Raw genomic sequence first — 25,591 nt, forward strand, 5'->3', positions numbered from 1 at the left:
TGGTCGATGACGCCACCCGCCTATGACGTTTCGTCTCGCCATTGGACTGATTCCATACGTGCTTCATGACGCACTCACGCAGGGGCGTTCCCACAGCGTTTGATGCAGCTCGAGTTCCCTTGAAAGGGAACCAACTAATCGCTCAACTACTTCACCTTCATCACTGACACATCTAAAGATAAATGTCAGCTGGTCAGTATGTGACATGTCGGGCGTTGAATCCGTGATGATTGAAAAATATTTGGCATGCTGTAGTTCGGATGCGATCCTCCTCTTTACTTTCTCACCCATTAAACAAATGAGCTCATCACACACAGTAGATGACAGGTAAGATGTGGTGCCTCTTCCCTTTTGACCGTATTTCTCCAGGTCCTCTTTTAAGAATGGATCAAACTCTGCAATGAGTTCCAACAGTCCGAGATAATTGCCATTCCTCGATGAGCCCAGAAGTTCGTCCTCCCCTCTGAACGCTAAACCTCTCACACTCAAGAATTTGATTACAGCCACAACACGCTGCAAAACCTCTCTCCAATACTTTGCCTCATCATCTCTCTGTTGCCTGAGTAAGGCATCCACTGTGCCCACATTCCTTGATCTCCTTAAAAGGGCTAACATACTTTCACGATGGCTTGCACTCTTTTCATGAGCCGAAACTTGCTCAGGATGTTTCCAGTCAGAATATCCAGATGTAAAAGCATTTTGCTGCAAGGACCGCAATTTGCATGCAAAGCAATAAACCATGCCCGTTGAAGGCGAGTAAATTAACCAATCTCTAGACACCACCTGTTTGTTTGGGAGGTGGCATTGCAAAAGATCATTTGTAAGAAATCGCTTTTTCATACCAGTGTCCCGTGCAGAGGCAGGGTATTTAGCTGCCCGATTGTGATAGGCGGCGGAACCTTTAGAAATAGCCAGTTCTATCATTAGCTCGGTTAGATCTCCCCATAGTGCAGGATCAGTTGAGAGGGTAAAATGATCCACAGGCTTCGGCGGCACATCTGGCCTGGAGGTGTCTTCATTGATGACATCCCTAACGTCCTCATCTTCCCCCAGGTCTTCCTCGTCGCCATCTCCTTGGAGTGCACTCTCATGTACCTGGCTGGAAGTGCTTTCGACCATATCTCCAGTGTCTATAAAGGTAAATATGGTGCAAAATGTGAGAGCTTGTAGAATACGATGTGAGAACTTTCAGAACAAAAAAACGAAAAGAAAAAAAACAAAACAAAAAAACAACGAAAAGGTAACTTATATTGTGAAAGGTAAATATAGGAGGTTTGAGGAAATCTGGAATCCTTTCTTATTCTTTCTTGAACATGGTGGAAACGACGTACCAGTGGCTGATTGAGAAGCTGTGTCAAATAGTATGAGATGAGAAGCTTTTAGTTATTTTTTATTTTATAATTTTTTTATTATTATTATTATTCTTAATGACTCTGTCCATTACATTTATGTTTTCCTTAAGTGTCAAGCATGTTTTATATGTAAGTACATTGATTATGTTAAAACTCAATAAAAATATTGATGAAAAACTAAAATATTCACACTCACGTAATCTGAATTTGAAGTGACAGAGAGAAAAACAAAACAAATGAGAGCTTGTAAAAAAAAATCTGAACTTGTAAATTGAAATTTGCAAACGTAGAAAATGTTCACACCTGTATTCTGAATGTGAAGTCAGAGAAAAAATAGATTGATTGATATTTACAGCTGCAAACTTGCACATGGTACAATTTCTGGTAAGCTACATTCTTTTTATTATTGCTTGACAAATTTCACGATTTCAATTCAGTTCAGTTATTGTGATTTGATTTAATATTGACTCATTTGGATAAATATTAGGTACACAAGATAGGCATACATTTTTCTCAAGAAAAAAATAAATCTCACCTGCTGTAAACATACAGAGAGCCCTTTCAGCTGGCAGTATTATTTAAGGTTAAAAATAACTCAAATTAAATATAATGCGCGTTTTTTATTAGAATAACAACTTTATTTAATGATATAAGTAACAATATAATAAATATGTAATATAGCAGCCTACATATATTTAGCAAAATACTCTATAGCTCTTTTTTCAATCTAGCCAACTAACGTGCTATAGCCTATATTATGGTCATTAAATGGCTTTCCTGAGGTAAATGTTATGTGACATAATTGTTCTCCAGCTGTTTTATTGACCTCTTTCCGCAGTTGAAAAACACTGATTGATCAATATTATGTATGAGGAATATACATTTCGGTAAGTTGTTCAGATGTTTTGTTCTGCAAGTTCTCACATCGTATTCTACAAGCTCTCACATTTTGCACCATATTTACCTTCATTAATGTCCTCTTCCTCCCTCCTGTCTCCCCCAAGAAGATCATCATTCGCCTGGCGGTCATCGCAGACACGTAGGCTAACATTAGCAGTAAGGGCTGCAGCATCTCCCCCGCTAGCAGCGCCGGCGGTACCATCTGAGATGCTAGTGTTACCCATAGACTGTAAAAGGTGTTACCGTCTCCACAGTTAGCTCCGGCTTCGTCAGACTCAGCGCTGCTAGTTCTCACAAAAAAACTTTCGATCCCTGGAACATTTTGAATTGTAGCTAAACGCAGAGGTGGGAGTAAGTCACACATGTGCAAGTCACAAGCAAGTCTAAAGTCTTAACCTTCAAGTCTCAAGCAAGTCCAAGTCAATTTTGTGAAAAGCAAGTCAAGTCAAGTCACTGCTTTATGTCAAGCAAGTCAAGTCAAGTCGTAGCTTGGGTCACAAGTCACTGGCAAGTCATACAAACGTTTGATGATTTCACTGAATTTATATATTAAAATAAGTTAAAACTACAGAAGTTGTGGACTATGGTTTTATTTGCAACATTTTTTTTAAAAATATGCATTTCCACATACAGCTGAGTGGTTACTACAATAAAAATCTAAAATAAATAAAATTTTAAACTACATAGCCTAAAATGTAAATGTAACTGAAATTAGGCCAACATTAAAGCATGAAAAAATAATTATGCCTCAAACATTTCAGAAGACCATTAAAAGGTATTAAACAATTCACAATTCAAATATAATGGTTCCTATGCCACCAAATGGCATTCTTCAAACTGGCATCCCCTTTATACAAGTTATATATTTTTTAATGATGAAGTTAAAACCGCCAATAGGTGGCGTCAAATCACCGTCTTAATCTACGAGTCATAGAACTTAGAAGCATTCATTCAACTGATTTGTTCAAAACGGCAGATTCATTCTGGAACTAAGCATCTAGGTCACTGAATCACAAATATGCATGCATAACTCTTTCTGTGGCTTGTTTGGAACTATTGTCATTGGAGAAAGAGCAAAAACAGAGAATATTTGGAATATTATGTCTAAAATGTCACATCACAATTTTCACTCTTTGTTTACTGAACTGTTTTATAAAAATCATTATCACATTTGCAATCGCGCCAATATTCTGAAAATATTTTTTAATATCATATGTTATAGGCTAATTATAAAAATAACTCATACTAGGGCAATTTTTCCACCACATTTTGAATTTTGGGTGCATATTAATTCTGCTGGCATTTTGCCCCCAACCCCCTGATAACATCTAACCCTGCTTTAAGAGAAACATAAAACACGACAAAACATTAACAGTTTTCTATGTTGTTTTTTGTCATTGGAAAGAACGACATATTTGGCTTTAAAGCATGATTGGAAAGAAATGTGGCAAATGTTATACAAAACATATGCCATCATTAATTATCATTTGAATATTGACAACATTACGCTACATTTGAAAACATAATTGTGTATAAAGAGGCATGCTGTTTTGACCAATATTCTCTCTAGATTTAAAGATAGTCAAATTAACTATAACAAACAGGTTAAACAAGCCATAGCTTACTTTTAGACGTTGTGAATTAAGTTCGACTGGTTCGAGGTTGTGATGGTCGTCAGATATCCCTTGCCTGTTATTATGCGTACAGCAAATCTTCTTGTATAAATATGGTAAATTTCTAGTTTGGGATGTCCCGATCCGATCACGTGATCGGAAATCGGGCCCGATCACGTGTTTTCAGACTCGATCGGAATCGGACGTTACCTCCCGATCAGGACTCGGATATATATGTATATATATTCTCATTATTTTTTAACACATCTATAGTTACGCACAGAGTTACACTGGCAAAAATAGACTCGGCGCCGAAACGATCGCGGCACTCCTGCTCTGCTACGCACTGCCGCGCCGCCTCTGCGTGCGGTGTGAATGCTCTAAAGCCTGGTTTAATCTGTTAACATGGCCGGCGAAAAAAATACGCACTGCAGGCTCTGCTAACAGTGCAGTGTGAAACCGGCGTAAGAGTTAGGAGTGCAGTTCCTAAAAGCACATTACTGGCTTTGCAAACACTGTAGCACTTTTATTTTTTATTTGTTTACATGCCTGCCGGGTATTTTAAGTTGAGGTGCTATTTGTTTATATATTAGACTTTTTTTATATTTACTGTTGCACTAAAGTCCAAAAGTGAAGAATTTATTTATTACTTGATTGTTCAAGCTACCTCACAGAAGTGCTCTGTTTGTTAATAGAGTTGTTGAATGTTAAAATAAGGTGAATTAAATAAAAAATAAGGAACATCCTGGATCTGTTTTTTTGCTCTTCTTTATTCTTTTTTTATGTATTAAGTATCGGATCGGGACTCGGTATCGGCAGATACTCAAAATCAAATGACTCGGACTCGGACTCGAGGGCAAAAAAACCTGATCGGGACATCCCTATTTCTAGTGTTTATATCTAAAAAGAAACGATGCTGGGAGATGTTTTTGTATTTAGCGCGCTGCCGCGCTCACCGCGATGTATGTTTTTTTCTGGGCTTGTGCAGCGTCACGCAATCGCGCAGAATCTGATGACTGGCGTCAATGGTTCCGTTGCTTTCATTTTGTTCATCAATTGATGTTGCGATGATTTATATAAAAATGTATATCAAGTCATTCTCAAGTCATACAGTTCAAGTCAAGTCAAGTCTCGAGTCATTGGATCTCAAGTCAAAGTCAAGTCGAGTAATTTTCTTAATTTAATCAAGCAAGTCTCAAGTCCTTAAATTTGCGACTCGAGTCTGACTCGAGTCAAGTCATGTGACTCGAGTCCCCCATCTCTGGCTAAACGTCTAGCGTCCTTGTCTTTCTTTAACTTTCTTTTTGCAAAATCACTCAATTGACGTCTGTCCATTTTGATTCATTTTCTGTAGCCGTTAAAAAAATGACACATTTGCGCGATGCGCGTACTTGTTGTGGACCAACTCAAGTCTGACAGATTGGGGAGGGAGGGAGGGGGGGGAGTTATAGTGGTCATGTAATTAATAAGTGTGCTTGCTGAAAGCAGCACACTTATTGTTCTTCTTAAGTTTTCTTCTTTTTCTTATTATTATTCCCGGGAGAAAAATTTTGGCCAGCTCCTGCGCAGGAAGTAGTTCATATTTCAGGAACGCTGTCATGTATCGAAACCAAACTTTGTACATTAACTCGAGACTCCAATGTGAGGATGTACAAGATCTGATTTATTTTTATTTATTTTTATTTCAGGCTAATTGACAACATTTACTTATGTCTATGCAAGTACACAAGTCATTGTTGTGGAATATTTTGAGTGTATCATAAAATCAGAATAAGGTAAGTCAAGTAATATTTTCTGTCTTTTATATATACTATGTATATATATATAAAAATATAGCTGCGAGCAGCGATGAAGGGCCATGGCCGGCGGCACCGCCACCCCGGTGCCTTTAAGTAACTAAAGGCACTGGGGTTGCGGTGCCACCGGCTTGGGCCCGTAATCGCTGCTCGCAGCTATATTTATTATTATTATTCCCGGGAGATAAATTTTGGCCAGCTCCTGCGCCTAGGCCCTTTGAGACAGAGACACCGTTCCAACTTTAAAACGTACGGTCAGTACCGGTGTAAGTTGCTCGCGAAGATGACATTACGAGTCCATGTCATTCGTCCGCCATATTGGATTGAACAGAAAGCGAAACAAAATTTTCACAGGTCACAAATTTGGTCCGAACTTCACGAAACTGGACGTACATGATCCTTGGACTAAGCCTCACAAAAGTTACTAGAAGGATTTTTGATTTTCGGAAGCGTTTGCCCGTCACAGCCAAACGAAATCAGCGGCGTAGTCGCCAAACAGGAAGTCGTCCATATCTCAGGAACTCTTGTCACGTATCGAAACCAAACTTTGTACATGAACTCGGGACTCCAATGTGAGGAAGCACAAGATCTGAATTTTGTTAAAAAAAATTTTTATTTCAGGCTAATAGACAAACCCATTTACCTATGTCTATGCAAGAGTTTCACCTCACACTTTTAATGTTAATGCATTTAGACAGTAGGTGGCACTATTGTATTTTATTTCACAGAGCTGCCAAGTCAGTGTATATACTGCATTCGTTTTTACTAGGTTTGTCTTAATAAATGCAGGCATGAATTTTTGCATTGGTCTAATTTAATCATCTTCATTTATTAATATAGATTTGTATGCATGAATTGTGCATTTCCAGTTCTCAAAGCAGTTAATAAAAAAATAAAATAAAAAAAACTTTATACAAAATACATCATGCTCTTCTTCGCTAACCGAACAAACAATTCATTGTCTGTGGCTGTGTTTGTGCGCACGGGAAATATGCTGCGCATAACAATAGAAAACAAGGAGAAACGCGCAGTCACATGCTCAAACAATCAACAACGTCGCTCTATAGAGGTGCGTTCCATTTGACCGTAAGTGGACTGCGAAGTGGACTTCACAGGGTTTTCCGCCATCTTAAGTTAGATTCTAATCCGAAGGGAGCGAATATGTTCAGTTCGAAGGGCACTGCGCACGGCATAGGGAATAAGGGAACATCGATACATCACTTCACAGGAAGTGGAGAGCGATGATCACCCAACTGTCATTTCGCGCACCAGTCAGAACGGTCATAACTAACGATGGAGGAGTTTACGTATGTGTGTAAGTATTCATACATTTCGCCATTGTTATACAAATGACAGTATTTTTAACGGTTATTGTTGTGAATATTACATATACTATTTTTGATGATTATAATTTACCTCAGTGAATGCAGCCAGCTTAGCTAGTTTGTGAAGTAAAGTGATTTTATTTTAGGTAGTTGTAAAATAGTGCAATATAATTGTAAATATATAATATAATAATAAAAATTAAAATATGAATGTAGTCCTATATATATTTATGTTATATCATAATCTGCGCGACTCCGTCGTTGACTTTCTTTGATGACATTTGCAGGGCGTTTCAAATGAGCGGTTATTGTCAGTGAAGTCCACTTCAACTGATATACCGTGCTCAGGGAGTAGGGGAGCAGTGAACACTGCATATGGACCCTGTCGAATAGAACGCACATTAGATGTGTAAAAACATGTGGAAAGCGCGAGCGCGCCGCTGTCTCCTTTCCACAAGCGTTTGTTCTCCTGTGGCGTCTGTCGTTGCTATGCAACCATGAACTGCGCTCTCCATGATGACAAGAGCTGTGTCTGAAATCGCTCCCTATCCACTATATAGTGCACTATTTAGGGTGTCGGCCATTTTGTAGTGGTGTCCGAATTCTGAGTGAACAACATCATTCCCTACATTCTTCACTACTTTTACCCACAATCCTCTCTGAATTCGAGTGTACATACGATGTACACTTGCTGAGACACTATTTCCCACAATCCAACACGATAAGGCGATAGAGCGCGAATAAAAAAAAATAAAATAAAAAAAAACCATGGCAACGGTGCACGCGAGTTAGAAAACAATCATTTATAAGACCAGACGCCTGGTTATTTATTTATATATACCGTTATATCTATATTTGAATAAACAAATGTGTTGTGTAGTGTTTTGTTCTCTTTTATTTTCACATATAAATGTAAAAAGTAAATAAATATGACAAGCAAGTGTTTTTATTATCTTTTTTTTTAATCAAATAACGCAATAAACGTGAAAAATACATACATACAATTGTTACATACAATTCATACAGCCAAAAAAAGGAAATATTAAAGATGGGTAGGTAATGTTTATGACAAATTGTCCGAGCTCTCTGGCGCGTGATAATTATGTCAGCGTCCGAATTCTTTGCTGATGTAGTGCACTCAACTGCCATTCACTATGTAGGGATTAGTGAATGAGTGAACGAGTGAGCGGTTTCAGACACAGCTAAGGAAGTATCAGCAAAAGATTAATAGATTTCTAGCCCTTGCATTAGCTTTACTACTATATATATTTATGGAGATGAAAAATAATAAGGCGCCCTGTACAGCTATGATCAGCTGTTCGGCCGAGCATTCAATGTTGTTACGCTGCAAGCTGATGGTTCGTTGCTGCCGCGCTCTATCACTCGCACACCATAAAGAGCAAATTGTTTTTTAATGTTTCAATTTCGTGATTAAAATGACATAATTTGGAAGCGGATAATTTCACAAACAGCTCATTATGACTCAATGTTAGAATGCTGCACCTACACTCGATAGTGTGAATAAGATCAGCGCAACGCAGACCACTGCATTGACAGCGTAAAACATATGATCTGTCTACGGCCAGGGCTCAGCGGAAGACAGAAAATGCCGGTCCAGCGCTGATTGAGGAATTAAATTCGAAAATAAAAGACAGTTTGACATCTTTTTTCTCGCATCTATCCACTACCTGCTAACGTTAGTGCACTGCACCCGAGCAAGCACGCTTTGCAGTTCCTCCGGAAATGCATTTTTCTAGTTAGGGCCCAAGCCCTGAAAGGGCGAAGGCCCTATTCTGCCGTGCAAAGGCAAAAGACCTTAACTTCAATTTTGGTCAAAATTAGTTATTGCCATTTTTGGAACAATGGACATCAGTTTTATCATGTGGAAAAATATCTTGAGTCAATTTTGTTCTTTTCTGCTAAAAATAAGATGTTGTTTTTGTCATAACTTCCAAAAGCAGAGGGAAAGCAAAGGCAGAAGCCCTTAACATCAGTTACGGTCTTTTAGCTTTGTTCCGCTGCACTCCGGAATGCTGGAATCAAGTTAAAGTTGGAGTTAAGGCACTCTGCCTTTGTTTTAACAACGTTCAATTTTTGCCGTGCTGAAGTTACGGTGTAGCGTTAATGCCTGTAATTGAAAACAACGCGAGTGGGTTGGGGACGTCTCACGATAAGTAAGGGGAGGAGAAAACATTACCACGCAAACAAACAAACCCAGCAGATATAACTTAGATTGCAGCTTACCTTTTTTTAACATGGTCAAACTCAAAATCCATGGAAAACGACATCCACTGAGAAGTTTAAATCCATCATGTGCCGGCTGGCTAACCTAATCTATCAAAGTGCAAGTTGTCCGGAGGTTGACATTTTAAGTGTCGCTGTGGGTAGGCTATTAGTAGGCAGACGTCAGGTTAAACAGTTAAAATTAGGGTGACCTAAACGTTCTGTTTTCCCAGGACATGTCATGGTTTCACGTCTTGTCCTGGCCGTCGTGGCTGTTTTTTTTATTTTTTTATAAAGTGACGAAAATGTCCTGTTTTTTGGGCCGTTATAAGCATATACTTTAAATTTACTGGCGCTTATCTTTGCACACACAACATATGAAACCGGCTAATCAGCGCGTTCCTCAATCCGCAACGGCAAGCAGAGAGCACGTCAGAAAACAGAGGCGCCTGTGTGTGTGTGTGTGTGTGTGTGTGTCAAATCAAATCTTTCAAATGTAAGAAATATTTGTGAAAGGTTACTTTAACTTTTTCTTTAGTGTTTAGTGTTTTTACTTAAATTAAGAACACTGCTAAAGTTTTTAAAACGATCCAGTACAGTAGCCTTCTCATTATTTTTTATTTTATAATATTCTATTGATGTAATATTAAGCCTTCTAAACAGAACTCACTAAATGTTATTTTAAGACTATCATTGTTATCATAGAAATGTTTTATAGAGTGATAAAAGTCAAAATGGTCAATAAATTAGAAGTTAAGGTACTTTGCCTTTGTATGAGCCATTATTGTTTTGCAGATTATGCAAAGGCAGAATGCAGTAACTTCCGAATAAGGGTCAAAGGTCAAGTTTGAGCTCAATTTTTTTTAATGTAGATAAATATATTCATTATGACAACTACTTGGCAAATTTTCAGTGTCCTACCTATCATACAATTGGCTGGACAACAAAAAAACTTTAAAGTCATTTTTCTCAGTTTCACACTCTGGTGAGTTAAGGTCTTTTGCCTTTGTAGGGCAGAATTGTTTTCGGTAGGATTATTTTTTTCTATTATTAGGGCCCAAGCCCTGAAAGGGCGAAGGCCCTATTGTTTTCGTAAGGATTATTAGGGCCCAAGCCCTGAAAGGGCGAAGGCCCTATTGTTTTCGTAAGGATTATTTTTTTTCTTTTTTTTTTTCTTCACTATTTTTTCTTTTGGGGCCCTTAACATGCTCAAAAACTCTTGAAACTTTGCACACAGGTCAGAACCCGCGGCCATCAGGGCCGGACTGAAGCTGGTACCCGGGCGTGGCAGGGGGGCTCGACAGCGCCCCCTGGAATGGGGTCCGAAATCTTGGTCCATATATCAAACACGCTTGCATGTAATAATATGAAACTCGGTACACATATAGATCTCATCGGCCGAACAACTTTCGTGCTCTAAGTTTTACAAAAGCCCAACAGGAAGTCGGTTATTATACGTTGTTTGGAAAACGCATACAATGGAATGTGAAATACTCCTCCTAGGGAATTCATCCGATCGCCACTAAACTCGGTGTGAATGAAGTCAAGACACTGAGGATGAATTCTTGCGAACAGATTTTTGATATCTCGAACGGTTTGGCTGTGGCGAGGAAACAAATTTATGGCGAATAATGGGACACAGGAAGTGTGTTATAACTTCTGCATACATTATCTGATCTTGATGAAACTTCAGCAGTGTGTTCTTTGTAAGAGGCCGATCACATGGATGTGACTATTGTGAGTCAAAGTTATAGCGCCACCAACTGGCTGCAGGAAGTTTGTCACTTTCAAAATGCTTTGAAGTCACTCTCTTATTTTTACCCGATTTGCTTAAAACTTTATGTGTATAATGTGAACACACGGCAGATGTAGACCTGTGGAAGGATTATTGATATCTTAGATACTGTTGCCGTGGCAATGCATCAAACTTTAATATTCTTTTCGGATGCTTTTGAGACTCTTAGCATGCTTCAAATTGGATGAAACTCGACAGACACATAACACTTATTAGCCAGTAGACATGTGAAAAGTTTCAGAAACGGGCGTGGCAGGGGGGCTCAACAGCGCCCCCTTGAACGGGGTCTGAAAACTTGGTCCATATATCAAACACGCTTGCATGAATTAATATGAAACTCAGTACACATATAGATCTCATCGGGCCGAACAACTTTCCCTCGGTCAAGTTTTACGCCAGCCCAACAGGAAGTCGGCTATTATGGGTTGTTTGAAAAACGCATGCTGTGGAATTTGATGTCCTCTTCCTAGAGAATTCATCCAATCGCCTCCAAACTCGGTCCGCATGAAGTCAAGACATTGAGGATGCTAAATTGCAGACTGATTTTTGATATCTCCAATGGTTTGGCCATGGCGGGGACACAAATTTTTGGCGAGAAAAGAGAAACACGAAGTGGTATAACTTCTGCACACATTAACTGATCTTGATGAAACTTCAGCAGTGTGTTCGTGGAAAGAGGCCGATCACATGGATGTAACTATTGTGAGTCAAAGTTATAGCGCCACCAACTGGTAGCAGGAAGTGTGTCACTTTCAAAATGCTTTTGACAAAAGTGAGGGGGTTAATTTTATGTACAGTCACAAAAATCAGTACACATATTGGTCTCATGGAGCCGGACAATTTTCTAATTTACAGTAATTAGCTCCGAGCAACAGGAAGTCAGATATTTTGGTTTGAATGTGGATTTCTTTGCAAAATCAGCCTCTGAATTTTTACCCACTCCTCTTAAGTGGTTTATTTTATTCCCACCAAACTTTTTCAACATGATGAAAATACATTAACCCTCTGAGGTCGACAAACGCGGCGACGCGTTTTGCCGGATTTTCTCCACATTGTAGCACTATAAACTTAAATTACTCCATCATTTATGGTCATACAGAAAAAAGAAATATAAAAAAAGAATCTGTGATATTTCTCCTTTTGTATGTGTCCACTTACAATCAAATCAAAACATTGTGCTTTTGTAAAATAAAGAAAATAAACAGGGTGTGCTTTCTGCCTCTCCGTCGCGGTGAACTTTTTTTTCTTGAGCACGTCTATAAACTGATCAAAACTCAGCGAATACTTGTCACACATTTATGAGCCATATACCTTTATAAACATTTAAGTGTGTACTTTTAAATGATCGGATTCAAAACGAAAACAAATATTCTCTGTTTAAGTAATTTGTATAAAACCAACAAGATGTCCAGCTTCTCAAACGCTTGCTCATTACAGTTAATTTGGCCACGCCTACTCGCGCAAAAGATATTCACATGCAAATCTCCACATGGAACGCGAACGCGCTCGTTACCTCAACAACAAAACACTTCACTTCACTTTTCGTCGAGTTTGAAAGACGTGCCTGAGCTTACATTGGATTTAGGCTACCTCAGAAGAAGAAGAACGCGATTTGAAGACAAGAAAGATAAGGTAAGAAATTCTTACATAGCCTAGTTTGTTATTGTTGCATAAATGTCACGTTGCAGCTGAACTGTTGCTAGATATATGGGGAATATTATAATATTTAGACCCGTGTTTACTGTGTTTGTGGATATCTGCTCAAACATAGATATGTTTATGGTAACCATAATGTTTTATATTTGAGAGTGATCGCGTTTGAATGTATCATATTTTGCAAGCGATCGCGTTTGAATGTATCATATTTTGCAAGCGATCGCGTTTGAATGTATCATATTTTGGATGAAAGCAAAACGCACCAAACGGCTTCATGTTTTTATTATTATCTCATTTCATATCATCATAACGGATGGAAACATTTGAAGTAACATGATAATCAATATATTTTTCTCTAGCTTCTTTTGGAAGATTTATAGGCTGCTATAGGTTATTTATTGTTATTATTATTTTATCCGCACTGCGCATATACCTTATGCCTACAAGGCACAACAAACCTGGTGTTCATTATATTATATATCGTTGGAAACGTGTGTGTGTGTGTGTATTCTGTGAATTTTAAAAAGGAATTTTAAAAAGCAATTTTAACCAGAAAAATCTAATATTTATTTCCAAAATCGTGCAGGCCTTTCTCTTGATATCAGTATGTTCACTTTTTTTTTTTCAGGTCCCAGATGCCACTGAGGACTTCAACATTCACATGAGTCTCAGTACGTGAACATGGTAAAGTGAAAATCTTGGAAATGAAAGGTATGTACAATGTTTTTAGGAATGGCACAAAGGTCTCTGTCTTTGAAGTGCTTTTTTGGCATTTGTTGTGTATCTTTGGATTATGTTGTGTTGTAAATAAATCCAAACAATTTAAAAGCCATTATTTTTTAAATCTCCTCATTTACAGTATTGTGCAAGGTTGCTCAGAATGATAGGGGCCTGATAGCTCCTAATAGGGCCGTTAGGGGAGGTTCTTTGTCTTTCTCAGGTGAGAAAAGCTTACATATTAATGAGCTCTCGCATAAGGCTTTTTCACACAAAACACGTCGTAACATTTTTAAATCAATATATTGTCTTATCTGAATGAGCAGTCAGGGTGATTTTCATATAGTTTTGCAGCAAATATTCTAGGCTACGTCATACAATTTTCAAAAGTCTTGTGAAGAAATAATCAGTATGGGTTTCATGGCCTTATTTCAGTGAGAATTTTTTTTTGTATTTTCAAAAACCACGCATAAATGTCATTATCTCAAAACTACAAACTTTTACATACATGCTGCTGATATATTATTGTAGCAGAGTTTGTGCTGAATACAGTGTAATTAGACTTTAGCCATGAAAATGTCACAAGTAACAGAAATAACCAGAAATGTCAGAGCATGTCAGAACACCTCCAGGGCCCAGAAAACAGCTCAGACCTCAGAGGGTTAAAGATGCTAAATTGTAAACGGATAATAAATATCTCAAACGGTTTTGCTATGGCAAGGGATTAAAGTAATGTCAAAAAAGGAAACACTAAAAACCTCCTATCTTCTAAAAATGTAATTATACACCATTTATTTATATATAAAATTATACAAATATCAGAACTAAACCCATTTTATTCTTTTTTTTTTCAATTTAATAATTAAGTTTAAAAACATCCAGAATGTTTTTTTAGTCCAAAAAAGAAATAAATTATGTCATTCATAGTGCTATACTGCCCTATTGTGTTCAAAGTCAGGTAGGCCTATTGTATCTATATTTTTATTTATTTATTTATTTATTTTTTGTTACACACACACACACACACATATATATATATATATATACAGTGAGGAAAATAAGTATTTGAACACCCTGCTATTTTGCAAGTTCTCCCACTTAGAAATCATGGAGGGGTCTGAAATTGTCATCGTAGGTGCATGTCCACTGTGAGAGACATAATCTAAAAAAAAAAAATCCAGAAATCACAATGTATGATTTTTTAACTATTTATTTGTATGATACAGCTGCAAATAAGTATTTGAACACCTGAGAAAATCAATGTTAATATTTGGTACAGTAGCCTTTGTTTGCAATTACAGAGGTCAAACGTTTCCTGTAGTTTTTCACCAGGTTTGCACACACTGCAGGAGGGATTTTGGCCCACTCCTCCACACAGATCTTCTCTAGATCAGTCAGGTTTCTGGGCTGTCGCTGAGAAACACGGAGTTTGAGCTCCCTCCAAAGATTCTCTATTGGGTTTAGGTCTGGAGACTGGCTAGGCCACGCCAGAACCTTGATATGGTTCTTACAGAGCCACTCCTTGGTTATCCTGGCTGTGTGCTTCGGGTCATTGTCATGTTGGAAGACCCAGCCTCGACCCATCTTCAATGCTCTAACTGAGGGAAGGAGGTTGTTCCCCAAAATCTCGCAATACATGGCCCCGGTCATCCTCTCCTTAATACAGTGCAGTCGCCCTGTCCCATGTGCAGAAAAACACCCCCAAAGCATGATGCTACCACCCCCATGCTTCACAGTAGGGATGGTGTTCTTGGGATGGTACTCATCATTCTTCTTCCTCCAAACACGTTTAGTGGAATTATGACCAAAAAGTTCTATTTTGGTCTCATCTGACCACATTACTTTCTCCCATGACTCCTCTGGATCATCCAAATGGTCATTGGCAAACTTAAGACGGGCCTTGACATGTGCTGGTTTAAGCAGGGGAACCTACCGTGCCATGCATGATTTCAAACCATGACGTCTTAGTGTATTACCAACAGTAACCTTGGAAACGGTGGTCCCAGCTCTTTTCAGGTCATTGACCAGCTCCTCCCGTGTAGTTCTGGGCTGATTTCTCACCTTTCTTAGGATCATTGAGACCCCACGAGGTGAGATCTTGCATGGAGCCCCAGTCCGAGGGAGATTGACAGTCATGTTTAGCTTCTTCCATTTTCTAATGATTGCTCCAACAGTGGACCTTTTTTCACCAAGCTGCTTGGCAATTTCCCCGTAGCCTTTTCCAGCCTTGTGGAGGTGTACAATTTTGTCTCTAGTGTCTTTGGACAGCTCTTTGGTCTTCGCCATGTTAGTAGTTGGATTCTTACTGATTGTATGGGGTGGACAGGTGTCTTTATGCAGCTAACGACCTCAAACAGGTGCATCTAATTTAGGATAATAAATGGAGTGGAGGTGGACATTTTAAAGGCAGACTAACAGGTCTTTGAGGGTCAGAATTCTAGCTGATAGACAGGTGTTCAAATACTTATTTGCAGCTGTATCATACAAATAAATAGTTAAAAAATCATATATTGTGATTTCTGGATTTTTTTTTTTAGATTATGTCTCTCACACTGGACATGCACCTACGATGACAATTTCAGACCCCTCCATGATTTCCAAATGGGAGAACTTGCAAAATAGCAGGGTGTTCAAATACTTATTTTCCTCACTGTATATATATATATATATATATATATATATATATATATATAAATATAGCTGCGAGCAGCGATGGAGGGCCCAAGCCGGTGACACCGTCACCCCGGTGGCTTTAGTGTAACTAAAGGCACCAGGGTGGCGGTGCCACCGGCTTGGGCCCGCAATCGCTGCTCGCAGCTATATTTATTTATTTTTTTCTTCATTATTATTTTTTTTGCCTTTTTGCCACTTTTGGGGCCCTTAACATGCTCAAAAACTCTTGAAACTTTGCACACAGGTCAGAACCTGCGGCCATCAGGGCCGGACTGAAGCTGGTACCCGGGCGTGGCAGGGGGGCTCGACAGCGCCCCCTGGAATGGGGTCCGAAATCTTGGTCCATATATCAAACACGCTTGCATGTAATAATATGAAACTCAGTACACATATAGATCTCATTGGGCCGAACAACTTTCGTGCTCTAAGTTTTACAAAAGCCCAACAGGAAGTCGGTTATTATACGTTGTTTGGAAAACGCATACAATGGAATGTGAAATACTCCTCCTAGGGAATTCATCCGATCGCCACCAAACTCGGTGTGCATGAAGTCAACACATTGAGGATGAATTCTTGCGAACAGTTTTTTGATATCTCGAACGGTTTGGCCGTGGCGAGGAAACAAATTTATGGCGAATAATGGAAACAGGAAGTGTGTTATAACTTCTGCATACATTATCTGATCTTGCTGAAACTTCAGCAGTGTGTTCGTTGTAAGAGGCCGATCACATGGATGTGACTAATGTGAGTCAAAGTTATAGCACCACCAACTGGCAACAGGAAGTGTGTCACTTTCAAAATGCTTTGAAATCACCCTCTTATTTTTACCCGATTTGCTTAAAACTTTGTGTATAATGTAGACACACGGCAGATGTAGACCTGTGAAAGGATTATTGATATCTTAGATACTGTTGCCGTGGCAACGCATCAAACTTTAATATTTTTTTCGGATGCTTTTGAGACTCTTCACATGCTTGAAAATGCATGAAACTCGACAGACACATCACATTTATTATCCAGTAGACGTGCAAAGTTTCAGAAACGGGCGTGGTGGAATGGCTCAGTAGCGCCACCTTTAGTCAAAAATGGGGGCTTAGTTTTTCTTAGAATCACAAAACTTGGTAGGTGTATTGTTCTCATCAAGCCGGACAACTTTCTAATTTACAGTCATTACCTCAGACCAACAGGAAGTCAGATATTTTGGTTTGAATGTTATTTTTTTTTAATTCTCTCTCTCTCTCTCTCTCTCTCTCTCTGTATCTGTGTCTCTGTGTGTGTGGGGGGGATTTGTCTGTTAGGAGAGATTTGCTTTTATAATTGTTTTTCAAGGTTTCAGGGGCTTTTGGGGCCCTTAACGTGCTCGAAAACTCTTGAAACTTTGCACACAGGTCAGAACCTGCGGCCATCAGGGCTGGGCTGAAGCTGGTACCCGGCCGTGGCAGGGGGGCTCGACAGCGCCCCCTTGAATGGTGTCCGAAAACTTGGTCCATAGATCAAACTAGCTTGCATGAATTAATATGAAACTCGGTACACATATAGATCTCATCGGGCCGAGCAACTTTCGCACTCTTAAGTTATACGCCAGCCCAACAGGAAGTCAGCTATTATGGGTTGTTTGGAGAACGCTTGCTGTGGAATTTGAAACACTCCTCCTAGAGAATTAATTCAATCCCCATCAAACTCGGTGTGCATGAAGTCAAGACATTGAGGATGCTAAATTGCGGACGGATTTTTGATATCTCGAACGGTTTGGTCATGGCGAGGAAACGAATTTATGGCGAGAAAAGAGAAACACGAAGTGTTATAACTTCTGCATACATTAACTGATCTTGATGAAACTTCAGCAGTGTGTTCGTGGTAAGAGGCCGATCAGATGGATGTAACTATTGTGAGTCAAAGTTATAGCGCCACCAACTGGCAGCAGGAAGTGTGTCACTTTCAAAATGCTTTTGACAAAAGTGGGGGGGTTAGTTTTACCAACAGTTACAAAAATCAGTACGTATATTGGTCTCATCGAGCCGGACAACTTTCTAATTTACAGTCATAAGCTCTGACCAACAGGAAGTCAGATATTTTGGTTTGAATGTGGATTTTTTGGATATTTCAGACTCTGAGTTTTTACCTACTCCTCCTAAGGAACACGAGTGAAGTACAAAGCCTATAATAAAGAATAGTTTAGCATCCAAATACATCGCAAATGTTGAAACATTTTGATTCTAATTAGAGAGTTACATGAGCCCAACACTGCTTACCTTCGTTTTTATTTTTACATTAAATTTAAAGGATTTGTTGTGGAATATTTTGAGTGTATCATAAAATCAGAATAAGGTAAGTCAAGTAATATTTTCTGTCTTTTATATATACTATGTATATATATATATAAAAATATAGCTGCGAGCAGCGATGAAGGGCCATGGCCGGCGGCACCGCCACCCCGGTGCCTTTAAGTAACTAAAGGCACTGGGGTTGCGGTGCCACCGGCTTGGGCCCGTAATCGCTGCTCGCAGCTATATTTATTATTATTATTCCCGGGAGATAAATTTTGGCCAGCTCCTGCGCCTAGGCCCTTTGAGACAGAGACACCGTTCCAACTTTAAAACGTACGGTCAGTACCGGTGTAAGTTGCTCGTGAAGATGACATCACGAGTCCATGTCGTTTGTCCGCCATAGTGGATTGAACAGAAAGCGAAACTAAATTTTCACAGGTCACAAATTTGGTCCGAACTTCACGAAACTGGACGTACATGATCCTTGGACCAAGCCTCACAAAAGTTACTAGAAGGATTTTTGATTTTCGGAAGCGTTTGCCCGTCACAGCCAAACGAAATCGGCGGCGTAGTCGCCAAACAGGAAGTCGTCCATATCTCAGGAACTCTGTCACGTATCAAAACCAAACTTTGTACATGAACTCGGGACTCCAATGTGAGGATGCACAAGATCTGATTTATTTTTATTTATTTTTATTTCAGGCTAATTGACAACATTTACTTATGTCTATGCAAAAGAGTTTCACCTCACACTTTTAATGTTAATGCATTTAGACTGTAGGTGGCACTGTTGTATTACATTTCACAGAGCTGCCAAGTCAGTGTATAGACTGCATTCGTTTTTACTAGGTTTGTCTTAATAAATGCAGGACCTGAATTTCGTTTTTTAACTGTGTTTGTGCGCGCGGGAAATATGCTGCGCATAACAATAGAAAACAAGGAGAAACGCGCAGTCACATGCTCAAACAATCAACAACTTCGCTCTAGAGGTGCGTTGTGGACTGCGAAGTGGACTTCACAGGGTATTCCGCCATCTTAAGTGAGATTCCAATCCGAAGGAGGCGAACATGTTCAGTTCGAAGGGCAATGCACACGGCATAGGGAATAAGGGAACATCAATACATCACTTCACAGGAAGTGGAGAGCGATGATCACCCAACTGTCATTTTGCGCACCACGCCATCACCAGTCAGAACGGTCATAACTAACGTGTGTGTAAGTATTCATACATTTCGCCATTGTTAAATGACAGTATTTTTAACGGTTATTGTTGTGAATATTACATATACTATTTTTGATGATTATAATTTACCTCAGTGAATGGAGCCAGCTTAGCTAGTTTGTGAAGTAAAGTGATTTTATTTTAGGTAGTTGTAAAATAGTGCAATATAATTGTAAATATATACTATAATAATAAAAATTTAAATATGAATGTAGTCCTATATATATTTATGTTATATCATAATCTGCGCAACCCTGTCGTTGACTTTCTTTGATGACGTTTGCACAGGGTGTTTCAAATGAGTGGTTATTGTCAGTGAAGTCCACTTCAACTGATATACCGTGCTCAGGGAGTAGGGGAGCAGTGAACACTGCGTATGGACCCTGTCGAATGGAACGCACCTTAGATGTGTAAAAACAAGTGGAAAGCGCGAGCGCGCCGCTGTCTCCCACAAGCGCATCTGTTGTTGCTATGCAACCATGAACTGCGCTCTCCATGATGACAAGGAAGTATCAGCAAAAGATTAATTGATTTCTAGCCCTTGCATTAGCTTTACTACTAGATATATTTATGGAGATGAAAAATAATAAGGCGCCCTGTACAGCTATGATCAGCTGTTCGGCCGAGCATTCAATGTTGTTACGCTGCAAGCTGATCAGTTGGATCACTCGCACACCATAAAGAGCAAATTGTTTTTTAATGTTTCAATTTCGTGATTAAAATGATATAATTTGGAAGCAGATAATTTCTTCACAAGCAGCTCATTATGACTCAATTTTAGAATGCTGCACCTACACATTTGATAGTGTGAATATCAGCGCAACGCAGACCACTGCATTGACAGCGTGAAACATATGATCTGTCTACGGCCAAGACTCAGCGGAAGACAGACAATGCCAGTCCAGCGCTGATTGAGGAATTAAATTAGAAAATAAAAGATAGTAATAGTTTGTCTATTTTTATTAGTTTGTCAAATCTTTTTCTCGCATCTGTGAATTTATTTTTTAATCATTTGTTCTGAGATGAACCAAATATATTTGTGCAGGAATTTCTCGCACTATAAAAGCTAACCTTGCGGGAATGGTTAATTATGCGCAATCCCCACATTCCCGCACCGAAATTCAAGCCCTGAAATGGCAGCGGGGTGTGTAACTCTAGCATATGGCGCATATGTCATATAAAGTTAGGCAAGGCCAAACAGTGTTATCCATGTTGTTGCGATTGCATCGCTAGAGTAAGCTAATAGTGAAACTGATAGCGTTTTTCATTTAATTACAATAATGAGGACCGACGGTAGGCTATAAAAATCAGCGTTTCTGTGTAGGTGATGACAACCATCTTGACAGCAGCAATCAAAGCATCGCTAATTACGGTAGACCTTAATTTGAGATAGTAAATTTGTTCATAATCAAAGGGAACACTCAACCACAGAACAGCTGGGTGAGTTTTGTATTGGCTTATTGGATACAGTAAATGAAGGCTGTCAACTTCTTTTCAATAGGCTACTATTTCATCACCCAAAACACTCCCACTCTCTGCTGTATATTCATAACCAATTATTTCAAAACCAACAATCAAGCCACATAAACAATGCCATTGGCACTAGTCTACATTCTTAATGCACATAACTTTTCACCTTTTTGCACAATCTTGAAAAAAGTACTATTGTTGAAATTCTCAGATCAAGCAAACTTCAACGCACCCTTATCCACTACCTGCTAACGTTAGTGAACAGCACCCGAGCAAGCACACTTTGCAGTTCCTCCGGAAATGCATTTTTCTAGTTATTTATTTATAATTTATTATTATTATTATTATTATTGTTAAGTTAGTGTTCATAAACGAGTTATGTATGGTCTTTCAAGAATTTCAAGTTAATAATAAAACAATTTACGAAAAATATTTTTAAAGCTTGTGTCATGTGGTGCCCCCCTAGTGGTTGTGAATGGTTGGTGCCCCTGGGAACTGGCCCAAGTGCCCTTATGGATAATCCGGCTCTGCGTACATCCAATGGGAGGTGTGCACATCTTTTGGATGGTCTCTTCTGAGCATTCAGAGGGCTTTTTGATGTCACTGTCTGTGTTGCTGGGCTCCCTTTGCCTGGAGTTGGTCGTCCTCTCTTTGGAGTTTGAACTGTTGTGTTTATCAGGATGAGAGAGGATGCTAGCTGTGCCTGAAACTGTCTGCTGTTCATTGTCTCTTTGCTAGACATCTTGAGAGAATGGCAGTCCCGCTTGTAGAGGAGCCAGGCATTGACCACAGCGAGGATGATGGTGTGCCAGAAGATGTACATGTACCAGCGACGTGATTTGATGGGGAACTTATATTTGGCTGTAAATGAGTCCAACAAATCCACACCTCCCATGTACTTGTTGTAGGCACCAACAATGTAAGGCCTCTCAACTTCAATGTAGGTTCTGTTGGCTTTGTCCCAGCGTTGAATCTTCTGTACAGGTTCAGGTCCAGCAAAGGATGACACAAGTGTGACGGCCCTGTTGTCATACCATTTGACAGCACAGATGTTGTGATTCCCCTCCACTCTGACGTCATAGCTTCCTCTCCCCTTCTTCTTCAAGGTACAGTTAAGGCGGGCGTACACGGTGCGATTTTTGCTGTTTTTACGAGCTCACAGATGATTTTTTTCACTTGGGAGAAATCGAGTGGAATCGGTGATGCTCGCATGGTCGCGGCTCGCAGCGTGTGAGAGGAATTACGAGCCGAGCCGAGCACGTTACGAGCACCTCCCCGACCTCCCGATAATTTTTAAACATGTTTAAAAAATTCGGGGAGTCGGCCCGATTTTCACCAGCTGTCCCCTATTGCCAAATCATACACAACCACGTCGATGGGGCTAAACCTCAGTGGCAGCAACCATACAGCGTGTGCATACACTGTCTCTCACACACACACACACACACACACACACACACTAGACTCGCCTAAACCGAGACCAAGACACTACCAAGACCAGAGGGTATCGAGACCAAGACCAAGACCAAGACCAAGACAGACCAAGTCAAGACCAAGTCGAGACCAAGACCGAGACCAAGTCGAGACCGGAGGGGAAAAAAAACAGACTAGTGCTGAAGCTAAGCAATAACTTGTATGAATTCAAGAACAGCAGCATAGGGTTCAGCCGCAGTTTACATTCAATACATATTAGACGGTATTACTTCAACTACACAGGCAGAACAATACAGAGACAGACCATGTCATGTGTGTGACTGTGAGCTCACTGTAAATGTTTTTGCAGATTGGGTGAGATCAACTATGTGTAGCAATTGCATGACGGCTGTTACTGCACTATTAGAGGATTGAGACTCCCTTAACTTTTGTGTACTGTTGAGGACTGACATGACTGGTACTGACTGGTTCATCTGACAAAACATCAAACACCTCCAACACAATCTTGCTCCTCCAACAACTGTCTAAAGAATGAGAAATATGTAACCAATTGAAATTATAATTAATGTGTAGATGAAAACGTATAACATCAAATTAAAGATACACAATTATAAACTTGGATTAGGCCTAATGTTTAGTCAAAACAACGGAGATATGCAGATGATATTTAAAAGACCATTTATTTAGTCTAACACCAACAACACAACATACACACACACACACACACACACACACACACAGATATCAAAGACACAAATTCATCTAAGCAAATGCCTGCCTATCTCTGCCGATTTCGGAGTCTCAGACTCCAAATGAACCCATTCTGCAACTTTTAAATACTTAATTACATTTTTAAAAACGAAATCATAGGCTTAAGTGCGGGATCCGAAAGTTGGTCGTTTTGTCGCTATGGTTACACACACACACACACACCGTTGGGGGTGCGCTCAAAGTCATCTGTCAGTTGTGTAGTTGTGCAGTTACCCAAAATGAATGACTCCTGAATGAAGTTAAAACCCATCATGTTACTGATATGTGTTTTTTAAACCAAGTGATCAAAGTGCTCGTTGCCGCTGCGATCAGTGGCCGCGGATACAGTGTTTTCTCGTGTGGCTCGAGCACACGCCGCACTGTCAGCACTCGGACACGCGCTTCAATCCGTTCCGTTGCGGATAATAATGTTGCATTATCGAACGTTGTGTCGTTGTGGATAATGTAGTATTGTATTATTGCTAAATCCCCCGACCACTATGTTGGTCTGAGACAGCGAGACCTAGACAAGACCGAGAGGTCCGAGACCAAGACAAGACCAAGACCAAAGACCGTCAAGGCCGTGACAAGACCGAGACCACGTAAAAGTGGTCTCGAGACCGGTCTCGAGACCAAGACCGGTCTCGAGACATACATCACTAACACACACACACCTCTCTCTCTCTCTCTCTCTCTCTCAAGTTTTTATGTTGAAAGGAATGGCTACTATTCTCTGCTTTTCAACAAATCATTTGCACACACATTTCTGTCATTTTTCTATCTGAAGCTTTGCCTGCATGCAACATTGACGTCTCTGTGTTTAGCGCAAAAGCTCACGTGATTGCTGCCGGCTCGGGATAAAATTCGTGCAGGACAGTCGTGCCGTGTACCAGCTGCTTTGACGCGATTATCAGTTAAACTGACTCGCAACGTGTGCAATATCTCACGACCTTCCGAGTGTCCGAACTCGCACCGTGTACGCCTGCCTTTAGGTAGGCGCACCTGCCTGGCTGTTCCCACATAATGAATTCCCCGATCGAGGAGCTTCACTAATAATGGAACACAGGTGAAGTAGTTGTCTGCATACATTTTGTAGTTCTGACCTTCTGGAAGTGTGGAAGCAAGTTTCATCGCAACATCACCTGACAATCCAAGTTCAGATTAGGCTCGTATTCCGTTGACACTGCCTTGGTAGACATCGAAGTCACACATCATGCCAGAGATTCCAGTTCTCACCCACACTTTGAATCCCCATGGGTTTGGCTTGCCTCGCATATATTGCTTGATGCTGCTGAATTTCCCCTTGAAAGGAATCATCATCTCATCCACAGAGTTGTGCTCTTCTGGTACCACCTGCAGGCATTTCTCTCTGAATGAATCAAGCCATGGTCTGAGTTTCCATAGTTTGTCTTTCTTTTCCGTCTCAGATACTGTAATGTTGTTTACAAAATGTAATGACATCAACAGGGATTTGAATCTGTTGTGTGGCATCACATCAGCAACAGGGGAGTACCGTGTCTCTCTCTCCCAATATATACGGTTTCCAGCCATTTGTACTAGGGCCATCTTCAGGTACATGCTAAACATTTTTTCAATTTCCTTTGCCGTGGTGTTTACATATGTTCCATGTGTCTGAAAGCTGTACTCATTTGTGTTTTGTGTCAGAGCCTCAATCATGTCTTCGGACACAAACTTCTGGAAGTATTCCAATAGTGTATGGAGGGAAATGCCATCTCCTGTGATATCCAGACCAAAAAAATCAGTGTTGGGACTGATGAAATCTTTTTTCAGCCAGCGATACCTGTCACAGGGCATGGCGTGTTTGTTTGTTTTTGGCTCGATGTCCTCGTAATTATCAGCTTGACAGTCCATGGGTGGTTAGTTTTCTTTGTCCACTTGTCCACAGACATCTTCATCACTCTATATTTGGCCAGTACTTGTACTCAATCTTTTGATTGAGATATACAGTGAGGAAAATAAGTATTTGAACACCCTGCTATTTTGCAAGTTCTCCCACTTGGAAATCATGGAGGGGTCTGAAATTGTCATCGTAAGTGCATGTCCACTGTGAGAGACATAATCTAAAAAAAACAAAAATCCAGAAATCACAATATATGATTTTTTAACTATTTATTTGTATGATACAGCTGCAAATAAGTATTTGAACACCTGTCTATCAGCTAGAATTCTGCCCCTCAAAGACCTGTTAGTCTGCCTTTAAAATGTCCACCTCCACTCCATTTATTATCCTAAATTAGATGCACCTGTTTGAGGTCGTTAGCTGCATAAAGACACCTGTCCACCCCATACAATCAGTAAGAATCCAACTACTAACATGGCCAAGACCAAAGAGCTGTCCAAAGACACTAGAGACAAAATTGTACACCTCCACAAGGCT

Source organism: Abramis brama, assembly GCF_963993115.1.
Source record: "Abramis brama genome assembly, chromosome: 12".
NCBI lineage: Eukaryota > Metazoa > Chordata > Actinopteri > Cypriniformes > Leuciscidae > Abramis > Abramis brama.